The sequence below is a fragment of the Pinus tabuliformis genome, chromosome X (assembly GCF_031772625.1).
Source record: "Pinus tabuliformis cultivar Carrire ecotype Pingquan chromosome X, CPIR1, whole genome shotgun sequence".
NCBI lineage: Eukaryota > Viridiplantae > Streptophyta > Pinopsida > Pinales > Pinaceae > Pinus > Pinus tabuliformis.
This window is the reverse complement of record NC_142308.1, coordinates 455,890,831-455,903,026: the sequence shown is the minus strand read 5'-3', so window position 1 is coordinate 455,903,026 and position 12,196 is coordinate 455,890,831.

The following is a 12,196-nucleotide window of genomic DNA, read 5'->3' as shown; positions in this document are numbered from 1 at the left end:
TTCTCCCAGAAGTTCAGTTTCTTCTGGGGTGGGTTGTGTTGTCCCGGATAGTCTCTCAAGAAAGGGTGGAATTGCTTTAGGTTCACTTTCCTCTTTGTCTTCCTCAACCTCCCTAGGGGGACGATGGCTATCTGGGAGAACCTTCCCAGATCGCAGGTTAATCTCCTGAATCTCCACAACATAAGCTGGGCATGATGGTTCCCCATTATATACTTGCTAAGTCTGTCTATTGTTCGAGTTCGGGTTCGGCTAGGTAGGCATTTGGGGTTGCCTTGGTGGAGCAGGAGGAAATGGTTGTGGTCGAGTAGGTGGTGGAGACAAAATAGCAGGAGGAGAGTTGTACTGGGGCCTCCACCCTTGATGAGATGCATTCCACTGAGGTTGTGGTTGAGCATAGGATTGGAACGAATAAGCAGCTAGTTGGGCATGGTATTGAGATGGAAAGGACCAAGGAGGAGGCGTGGACCAGGAAGGATGAGCAGGAGGTCCCCAAGAAGGTATGGAAGTGACTTGGTTAGGGTTGTAGTATTCCTGAGATGTCCCTTGCATCCCCTGCTGATATGGTCTAGGTCCATGCGGTCTCCTTTCGTTCATGAAATAGAGTGGTTCAGTGGCTCCTTCGGTCCCTTGGTATACGACTTTAAGTCCGGGCAAGGAAGGGCACTTGTCTGTATAATGATCTTCTTCATAGACTAAACAAACCTCTCTAGAGTTCAATGGGCATTCGTTCCTAGGATGCCTCCTGGTGCACCTAGGACAAAAAATGACCAAAGCCCTCTCTGCTTCCTCTTGTTTTCTTTTGATATGCAAGGTATCCATTTTCATGGCAAGAGTCTGCATCATCTCTCTTGAAGTCTTCCAGCATGTTTCCAAGTTCACCTTTGATGGATGAATTGGATGAGGAGGTACTGGATATGGGTTGATTCTCCCTACCTCTCTTTCTGACCACTCTAGAATGGTTTCTAAAGACAATATTTATGTCCTCATAAGGTAGTTGGTAGATGTCTCCCCCAGCCAGTAAATGGAGGGTGTCTAGAAGGTCTTTCAGAATTCCCCTGAGCAGGACCAACTTCAGAGATTCAGGGTCAAGTGTACACCTGGCCCTTTTGTAACTGAGTTGGAACCTCTCTTCATAATCTTCCAAGGATTCATCACTTCCCATGGTCATTCAGAATATTTCTTCCTTGGTATCTTTTGACCTACAATAGTCTTGGTATTTGTTGTTAAAGGGCTACTGCATCTGAGCCCAAGTTGTGATGCTATTGCCAGGTAACCCCATGAACCATCCTTGGGAGTAGAAGGAAATAGTTTCAACTTTTGCTCATCTTTTGCATAGTCATAGGTTCGACAGATGACAACAAACTCAAACAAGAAGGTGTTAGGATCTTCTGTGGTTAACCCATGGAAGTTAGGTAGGGCTGAGGGACTTATATTCTTCATTTTGGCGTCCCCATTGGTCTCCCAGATGGGAAAGGTACCCTCTATTCTTTCTTCATTACCCCTAGAATTTTTGTTCTCAGCCATTGTCTCAGGAGGGATGTCTTCTTCTTCTTCTTCCCCTATAGGTTATTCAAATATCTCTGGTTGTTCACCTAAAGGTTCTTCTTGATCACTGCCACCGAAGAAGAGAGAAGGGTGGCTATGTGATGTAGTGGGGGTGTTGGGCAAGAATTTTCCTGAATTATCTTTGTTCCTACGAGGCATGAAATGAAATCTTTTTGGTTGGTTTTTGTTTTTTCACTGCTTGTACCTGCAAAACTGAAATTTATTGAATAAACAAATTGTAACTAACTGAAATCAACTTGCTGAAATGAAATTTGCAGAATTGAAAATGAAAGCAAATGAAATGCAAAGCTAAAAGCAAGGAATGACTAATCTACTTTTGTTGAAATGAAGTTGCTGAAATGAAATTCGCAGAATTGAAAATGAAAGAAAATGAAATGCAGAGCTGAAAGCAAGGAAATGACTAATCTACTTTTGCTAAAATGAAGTTGCTCACCACTTTTTGGAAATTGTAGAATTTAAAATGAAAGCAGGGAAATGCGGAAACTGAAAGAAACAAATACTCTACTTTTGTTGAAATAAACTACTTAGCAGAAGGTTGTGATAGAAAATAGAAGAAAGCAGTAATCACTAAGTACTCTTACGCTTCCCCGACAACGGCGCCAAAAAGTGGTGAGCACTAGTATTACAGCAATAATGCTACAACTCCTGGGCTTCCTACTTTACTTTTATCAACTTGGTAGTTCGTAACAAGCTTGGAAGCGATGATGCTGTATGCACAAGTACTAGTTCTTACTGTAGGCTGCCACTTGGTCAGTTGGTGCAAGATCACTAGGAGCTCAAGCCAACTTCTATGGATTCCAGAAGAAGCTCTATATGTGATGAAAGAAAGGAAAGCTTACTCTACAGAGGCTACTCTACTTGCAGAAAGGAAAAGAAGACTGAAATGTAAAGCAAAACCTAGCAAACCCTACTTAATCAACTAATCCTACTTTTTTGCAGAAAGAGAGATGAAAAACCATGAAATGAATGCCATTACCTACTCAGGAAGTAAACAACATCTACTCAAGCTATTTCTAGAAGTAAATGAGCAAAAACATATTTTTGGATTTTTAAGTATTTTTATGTGAAATTGTCATGCATGTAATTTATTTGATTGTGAATGTGGCAACGATTAGGTGGCAATGGAGGACAGTTTTGGGACTTGAAAAGATGTAGGATGGTGTGGATGGGTCCTGGGAGGTCTCAGGTGGCCTTCTGGAGGATTTTCCTGCAATTGGACTTCAAAAAGAAGCCTACAGGAAAATCTACAGGAGGCTGCAGGGGATATACAGGAGGATTCCGAGAGCAGTTTTGAAGGTTTTGAAGGTGTGAGAGTGGGTGGAAATGGTAGTTGAAGGTTTGGATGATGTGTTAAGGAACCTAGGGGTCACCAAGGATTGCCAGGAGAGGAAAAGATGGTCAGGAGAGAGAAAGAAATCCTATGGAAAAATGCAGAAAACTAAGGCAGATTTGTGGTGAACTTTGGGTGACCTGTAGGGCATAGATCATGGATAGAAGGTGATGGATGGTAGGCTGACTTGCTGTGAGAAGAGATTTGCTACAAAAGGACTTGAAAATCAAACAAGGAGATCGAGCAAGCAAGGAAATTAAGTACATCAAAAAACAGAATTTTGCGTCAAGCTAATCTAGATTATGAGCTATGGAAAGAAATGCTAAAAAATGCTATAATGAGAGAAATCATGGAAGGAAACTTATTACAAGATAGAAATGAGCATGGTGAAAGAGATCTAAAGCAAAGCATTAACCTTCTAACAAACTGCAACACTAGAAATCCTATGGAGAAGGCAAATTTATGTTTTTTGTGGCAGCAAGAGGGTCTTGGCCTCAGTTCATGGTCCCAAGGGAAGGAAAGGAGGCCAAGGCTATGTTGATGGCCTTTTTGTATCTTCTTTCTATCACTGTTCAACCTGCTATAGAAAACTCAAATGGAAACAACCTTCTAAATCACCAAAAGCAACCTATTCTTAACCAAGAAAGAGATTTATCTAACAACAACTAATCCATAAAATGAAACAAAGCATATAAATAAAAAAGAGAGGAGCTTGGCTGCTTGGATTGGGCCCTAACCCAAGAGTTTCAGCCCTATGAGGTAACTCAATGCTAGCTCAAAAATGATCTCATCTTTATTATCAAAATAATAATAGGATTACATGAAACTGTCAACAAAAGTAAGCTCGAAGTTGAGCAGAGCAAAGCTGCAACAAAAATTCGAAAATTTGACTAACTTCCTAATGAGGCCCTAGGCCTTTCTACTTATACAATTGAAGCTCCCAATAGCTAATTTAAATCAGGGAGGTTTGGCTCCCGAAACCCGAGATAAACATAAGTCATCCTCCACTTTCTCGGCTGCCTCCTAGTGCATTGATTTGGTTGTTTGTGCTCCCAGCTGCATGAAGGAGAAATCGAAGTGGGGAGTCATAAATGAGGGGGATACCCTCCTATAAATCCTCTCCTTTGTCCACTTCGAATTATTGCTGCCAATTGTCCATTAAATCTTTGACTTTGTCTTCATAATTAAACAAAAATCTGCATTAAACACATATTAGACTCCATGGCAACATAACCAACCCAACTCACTCCATAAGCATAAATATAATTAAAAAACATGCAATAAGCTAAGAGAATGGTTGATTAAACTATGTTAGGGGGCAAAATGAGCCCATATAATTACCCATTTATGGGGCTCATCACATTTCTCTAAGGGTGACTTCCTCTTCTCCATTTTCTTGTAGCCTTTTCTTCATCACATCCAAATCTCTCACTAATGTCCATTTCGATGTCTTATGGTTCATACTCTAGAATTTCCCTGCCATACATTTCATGCTCCCCCTCCATTATTAGCTTGTCTTCGACTGTTTAGTAACATTATAATGTTTAAGTATTTATACCATATGGAAATGGGTATATATATTTTTGATGAACATCATTGATGGAAGTATCTGTTTTCCAAGGTCAACTTGGATGGATGGAAATTCATTAGGCATAAATGTTGTTAAGCAAGTTGAAAGGTCGTGTAGTGATTATGGACCTTGGGGTGGTGTTTGTTGGTCTGGATCTCCTTTGAGCGGCCCTTTCGAGAAATCGCTAGGGTGGATAGCAGGAAATTTCTCAGGAAGTCTCCCATAATGAAATAACTATTTAACTAATTAGTGCATTTTCTAATGGATGGTACAATGGATGTTATCTCGTTTACTCAGTTTCAAAATTCCATGAAGATACCTTTGGCTTCTTGTGATAAGGCTCAAGGAGTAGGCTCCTCCGCCCTAGTGGATTCTTGTTAGTTCCCAAATTACTCTAAAGAATTGCACATTCACTTTGGAAGGTATATATATATATATATATATATATACACGAAGAGATTGCACTCTAAAATAGATCAAATTCTCAAAATGAGTGACGTGAAATACCAATTTGATGACCAAATAAAAAATATCTAAAACAGATGCATAAAGTGAGGAAATGCCTAGTTCTAGTGCTTTAAAATATCAAAGTGAACTAAATTAATAACCAAAGTCAAAAGGAAATAAAGGACATTTTCAAAGTGATAGATATCCCTAAAAGATCACACGCCTAAGTTAAGGGTTAGGGGAATCAATGAAAGTGATCCAACAACCTTAAAATATCACATATGTAAGTTAAGGTTTAGGGGAGTCAATGAAAATGATCCAATAGTGAAAATATATTAATGTTATAATTATTTAACAAGATAAAAATAAACATAACATAAAAATTGTCGACATCATTACATTTATGGTGCTCAAATATCTTTTAGTACTAAATTATATATATATATATATATATATATATATATATATATATTTGTATTTTTCATTATTAAAATAAATATATTTATGGAAATTATATATATATATATATATATATATATATATATATATATATATATATATATATATATATATATATATATATATATATATATAATGTTATGCTATTCTTAGGCTAATGCTCACACTCCAAAATAAATACATGGAATGAGGAAATGTCCAATACTAGTGCTTTAAAATATCAAAGTGAACTAAATTGATAAAGTCAAAATGAAATAAAGGACCTTGACGAAGTGATAGACATGCCTAAAATATCACACACCTAAGTTAAAGGTGTGGGGACTCAATGAAAATGATCCAACAATGAAAAGATATTAATGCCAAAAATTTTCAAAAAGTTAAAAATAAACCTAACATAAAAACTTGCCACATCATTACATTAATGATGGTTAGATATATGTTAATAGTAAATTATAAAATGTATATTAAGTTTTAATTTATGTATTTTTCATGCTATGATATGCTTAGGCAGGTACTGATGCTTGCACTCTAAAACAGATTCATAGACAGAAGAAATTCCTAATACAAGTGCTTTAAAATATCAAAGTGAATTAAATTGATAATCAAATTCAAAGGGAAATAAAGAACATTAATGAAATGATAGACATAACTAAAAGATCCTACACCTAAGTTAAGGATTAGGGGAGTCAATGAAAATGATCCAATGGTGAAAAGTTATTAATATCATAACTATTCATCAAGTTAAAAATAAACATAACATAAAAATTGGCAACATCATTACATTTATGGTGGTTAGATATATGTTAATACTAAATTTTATAATTTATATCAAATTTTAATTTATGTATTTTTCATTATGAAAGGTAATTATATTTATATAAAGTTTGGTTCTATAATTTTTTTAATTCTACATTATGCTTAGGCAAGGGCTAATCCACATGTTGGATGGAAGAACAATTGTTCTTAGAACCAAACATCTTTAGTCCCTATCAGGTCTGAAGTTCATATCTCATGGGGAGGGGTTGAGGATGGTACCTATTTATGGGGATTACAATGTCCCAAGGAGCATCCAATCTCAATTGAGTCTTGCACAATCCTGGTGACAACATCTCGTTGTTGTGAAAAGCATTCTTCTATCCAACATGTGGGTTTCCCAACCTAGGTACAGTCTAGTGTTGAAAAAATTGTAGAGACATTTTTTTTTTTGGTTTTGAAATATAAGTACATTATAATAATGAAGAATAAATAGTCCTAGGGGGGAACTCAATTGGTGATCCAAGTAATGTAAGTTCTATGAAAAATAAGAGATCTAATGTTCAAATCCCCTCAGTTGTGACCTGATTTACGGACAGGAGGACAGGTCGTGACTCCCAGAGGTTTACTAGTAGTTACATGTCAAGAAGCTTATTGGGTTCCTTTGGGATACAAAAAAATAAAAAATAATAATGAAGAATACATATAAGAATGTACATAATAATGAAGATAACTATATTGTAATCATGAAGAATATAAAGATTGAAATTCTATATGTATTCCTCATTATTTCAAAATTTCAATATATTTATTCTTCATTATTACATATAGTTATTTTCTTCATTATGTGTATTCTTTATTATGTATTCTTCGTTATTATATTATATTTATATTTTAAAAAAAGTTTTGTTCTACATTATTTTCTTTTTCAACACTAGATTGTGCCTAGGCTGGGGCCATCCCACATATTGGATGGATGAACCAAATCTCAATCTATGTATTCTTCATTATCACAATATAGTTATATTTCAAAAAAGTTTGGATCTATGTTTTTTTTTCAACACTATATTATGCATAGGTTGGGCCCAACCCACATGTTGGATGAAATAACCAAATTTTAATCTATGTAACTTTTATCATAGTATATTTATATTTTAGAAAAGTTTGGTTCTACATATTGTTTTCAACAATATGTACAAGATGTTGTCATCGAGATTGTGTGAGACTCAATCAAGCTTGGATGCCCCTTGGGACAATGTAACCCCCAAAATTGGCTCCCAACCTCAACCTCTCCCCATGAGATATGAACTTGAGACATGATAGGGACTAAACCCCACAAAAACCAACTAATTTACAGCTCATGGATTCAAAATTTAGCTCCACATATTCTCCTCGATATTTGGTTTAGGATCTCCCATTGTGAATAGCTTAGTCAAATGGATTGTAATTGTTTATAGGTTTTATTATGTTTGTTATTGGATAAATCCCTCTTGCAGGCAAGAGAAATATCCTTAGACTTAATGATCAAATCTAGAAAAAATAAGGAAATGCATAATATCTTTCTCTAGTAAAGTTTGAACGGGACTTACTTATTTAATGAAATAGATCCTTGATTAAATCCTCTTCCTGCTCGATTTCTTGCTCCACTTCAATCTTAGAAGACCAAAACTTGAAAAATAGAGACAAACAAAAGGATTAAAGCATGCTATGGATGAATAAGTTCAAAAAAGCACTAATCAGAAGATCAAGGATCTTTGATACAATGAATGTGAATAATAAGCAAATCATGTGAGAAAAAGGATGTATATTTTATTAAAAAGTAAGAGGGAGAGATTACAACCCAGGCCTTGATTTCATAAATCTCCTTCCACCATTCTTCAATCCTCCCTTTAGCATGACAATCCTTCACTTCCACAACGTGGATTCATAACTTAGAAACCTAACAAAACCAACCCCCTCTTCTTTGGTCTACATTGTATTTACAGGAGAAGGGAAGAGGTTGTAGATCCACTTCTGAAGGTGTGAGATCCACAATAAGGGGAGTAGGTTCCATAATGAGTGGGATTGAATCCGTCAACTTTGGGATGAGGCCCAAATAGGTAGGGGCTCGAGTCCATGTTGTTGGGATAAGATTCCTCAACAAGGCTTCTATTTTTACTTTTTATTTTTACCCATGTACAGTTGTCATCACACCTTTCGGTCTGGAAAATTTTGTTGATCATTGCATTTTTTTAATGGTTACTAGTGTGCCATCACAATTTGACAACAAGAAAGGTGTGATGAGGGCTAAAATTACGGTTTTTAGCAATGTAATCTAGGATTCTTCTATTTCTTAGAATGAATCTTCTTTCATATTTGTAGGGGAATCATGAAAAGGCTTCATCAGATAGCAAGAGATACAGAATTAGGGTTTTTTACCTTAGTGTGACAAAATGTTTTGTAACAGATTGCCCCATAAATTACAAAGTCAAAAATTGTGTACGAGGTTTGAAGTGATTTATCTTGTGATAGTTCAAATTAGAGACCAATTGGTTGGACAGATAAAAATGAAGAATCAAGGGTTACATTACAATATAATCATGAAATCATCTTTGAGGTAGGCATTCCCATACTTAGTACAACATATTAACAATGTAGAAATTCCTTGTAGATTCAAACTACTAATTGTAATTTACTAAAACAATAGACTTGAATCTACTCTACTCATCAGCGAAAACAAGTTAAGGTTTATGTACAAGATGTTGTCATTGGGATTGTGTGAGACTCAATCAAGCTTGGATGCCCCTTGGGACAATGTAACCCCCAAAAATTGGCTCCCAACCTCAACCTCTCCCCATGAGATATGAACTTGAGACATGATAGGGACTAAACCCCACAAAAATCAACTAATTTACACCTCATGCATTCAAAATTTAGCTCCACATATTCTCCTCGATATTTGGTTTAGGATTTCCCATTGTGAATAACTTAGGCGAATGGATTGTAATTGTTTATAGGTTTTATTATGTTTGTTATTGGATAAATCCCTCTTGCAAGCAAGAGAAATATCCTTAGACTCAATGATCAAATCTAGAAAAAATAAGGAAATGCATAATATCTTTCTCTAGTAAATTTTGAATGGGACTTACTTATTTAATGAAATAGATCCTTGATTAAATCCTCTTCTCGCTCAATTTCTTGCTCCACTTCAATCCTCGAAGACCAAAACTTGAAAAATAGAGACATAAAAAAGGATTAAAGCATACTATGGATGAATAAGTTCAAAATAGTACTAATAAGAAGATCAAGGATCTTTGATACAATGAATGTGAATAATAAGAAAATCATTTGAGAAAAAGAATATATATTGTATTAACAAATAAGAGGGAGATATTACAACCCAGGCCTTGATTTCATAAATTTCCTTCCACCATTCTTCAATCCTCCCTTTAGCATGACAATCCTTCACTTCCACAGCATGGATTCATAACTTAGAAACCTCAAAAAACCAACCCCCTCTTCTTTGGTCTACATTGTATTTACAGGAGAAGAGAAGAGGTTGTAGATCCACTTCTAAAGGTGTGAGATCCACAATAATGGGATTAGGTTCCATAATGAGTGGGATTGAATCCATCAACTTTGGGATGAGGCCCAAATAGGTAGGGGCTCGAGTCCATGTTGTTGGAATAAGATTCTTTCAACAAGGCTTCTATATTTTACTTTTTATTTTTACCCATGTACAGTTGTCATCGCACCTTTTGGTCTGGAAATTTTTTTTGATCATTGCATTTTTTTAATGGTTACTGGTGCGCCATCGCAATTTGACAACAAGAGAGGTGTGATGAGGGCTAAAATTACGGTTTTTAGCAATGTAATCTAGGATTCTTGTATTTCTTAGAATGAATATTCTTCCATATTTGTAGGGGAATCATGAAAAGGGTTCATCGGATAGCAAGAGATCCAAAATTAGGGTTTTTTACCTTAGTGTGACAAAATGTTGTGTAATAGATTGCCCCATAAATTACAAAGTCAAAAATTGTGTGCGAGGATTGAAGTGATTTATCATGTGATAGTTCAGATTAGAGACCAATTGGTTGGAGAGATAAAAATGAAGAATCAAGGGTTACATTACAATATAATCATGAAATCATCTCTGAGGTAGGCATTCTCATACTTAGTACAACATATTAACAATGTAGAAATTCCTTGTAGATTCAAACTACTAATTGTAATTTACTAAAACAATAGACTTGAATCTACTCTACTCATCAGCAGAAACAATTAAACGATCGTGAAATCACAAAGAATACAAGAGAAAGAATTCAATCAACACATTACACAATGATTTCCTGGGGAAAGCCACAACTAAAAACCCTTGCTATCTGTATATTGCATTAGTTAGAAAATATGAGAATATTACAATGCTTTTCTCAAGCCCGAGCAACCTCTGCACTATCTTTATCTATCTCACAACTTCCTAGACAAGCCTAGGCCAATACTTAACCAATTTATCACTTGCCCAAGTCCCTATTTCCTTGCATTGTTTCCTTGGGAATTAGCCCCTATTAATTAGGGAAATTCCTCAATTAGAATTGCGCAATCCATCATAGGCCTTCCTATGACTACATGCACCACCTGTACAATTCGGATGATTATACAACTGATAGTACATTGTCCCTGAACTCCAATCAACTGGGTAACTCTCAGATTTGACATGCATAAGTTATTTACGAGTGAATAATCAGTTAATTGGTTGAACACATGAAGCAACACCACACTGTCTGACCTCTTACTAGTTCCTCCATCAATTGGAACTAGTTTAACTAACTTTAACTTAGTTAAACTGAATTAATTAATTACAACTCAAAATAAACTCAACCAGGGATCCTATAATTTGGGAGACACTCTACATGACTCAAGTTAGACCCTCAACTCGAATTAACTGAGCCAACTAAGTCAAATTAACTTATTTAACTAATATAAGTTGTCATGTGATGTGGAATTACAATTTTATTCCTCATTTAATTCAAGGACAAAATTAAATTAGCAATTTTCTTGTTGCATTTTCAACACTCCCTCTCAACAGGAAAGGGATTATCTGCTACCCTGATCTTGCCTCTATTAAACTTGATTTTGCATCTTGACAACTCCTTTGTCAAAATATTTTCATCTTGTTCCTCTGTAGGAATGTGCTCCAACAACATGATTCTCCTCTGCACACAATCTCTAAGATGGTGATACCAGATGTCAATATTATTGGAATGATCATGAAAAACTAGATTCTTAGAGAGTTTGATACAACTCTAATTATCAAATTAAATCACTATAGGATCCATCTACTGACCAAATAACCCAACAAGGATCTTCCTCATCCAGATAGCCTCACAAGTTGCTTGACTAGCATCCATGTACTTTGCTTCTGTTGAACTGAGTGCAACTAATATTTTCTTCCTAGTGTACCAAGAAACTGTTGCTAACCCACTACTAAAGATTCCCCCTGATGTGATCTTCTTGTCGTATGGACTACCTGCCCAATCTGCATCTAGGAAGCCTTGCAGCTTCACTCTATTTGTTTGTTTGTACCAAAGACCAAACTGAGTGGTGCCTTTGAGGTATCTCAACACATGTTTCACTACCTTCCAATATAGTTTGGTTTGCTTAACCATTGTTTGACTAAGTTGGTTAACTGCAAAACTTATGTTTGGTCCTGTGTTCACCAAATACATAAGTGAACCCACAAGCTTCCTGTAAATAGTAGCCTCCACTAATTCACCTGAAGTAGAATTCCTTCCTCCAATTCCCTTCTAGAGGAGTCTTTAGGGGTTTGCAGCTCTCCATGTGGAACTTCTTCAGTATCTCAATGGCATACTATCCCTGAGAGACAAACAATTACTCATCTCCTTGTCATACTTCCATACCAAGGAATTAATGCATAAGCCCCAGGTCCTTCATCTCGAATTCTCTTGTAAGATCCTCTTTGCAATATTTTACCAGCTTCTCACCACCTGTTAGAATTAAATCATCGACATATAATGCTATAATCAATAATTTACCTTCAGCCACAATATGGTAAAGGTCCGCATCTACTTCAC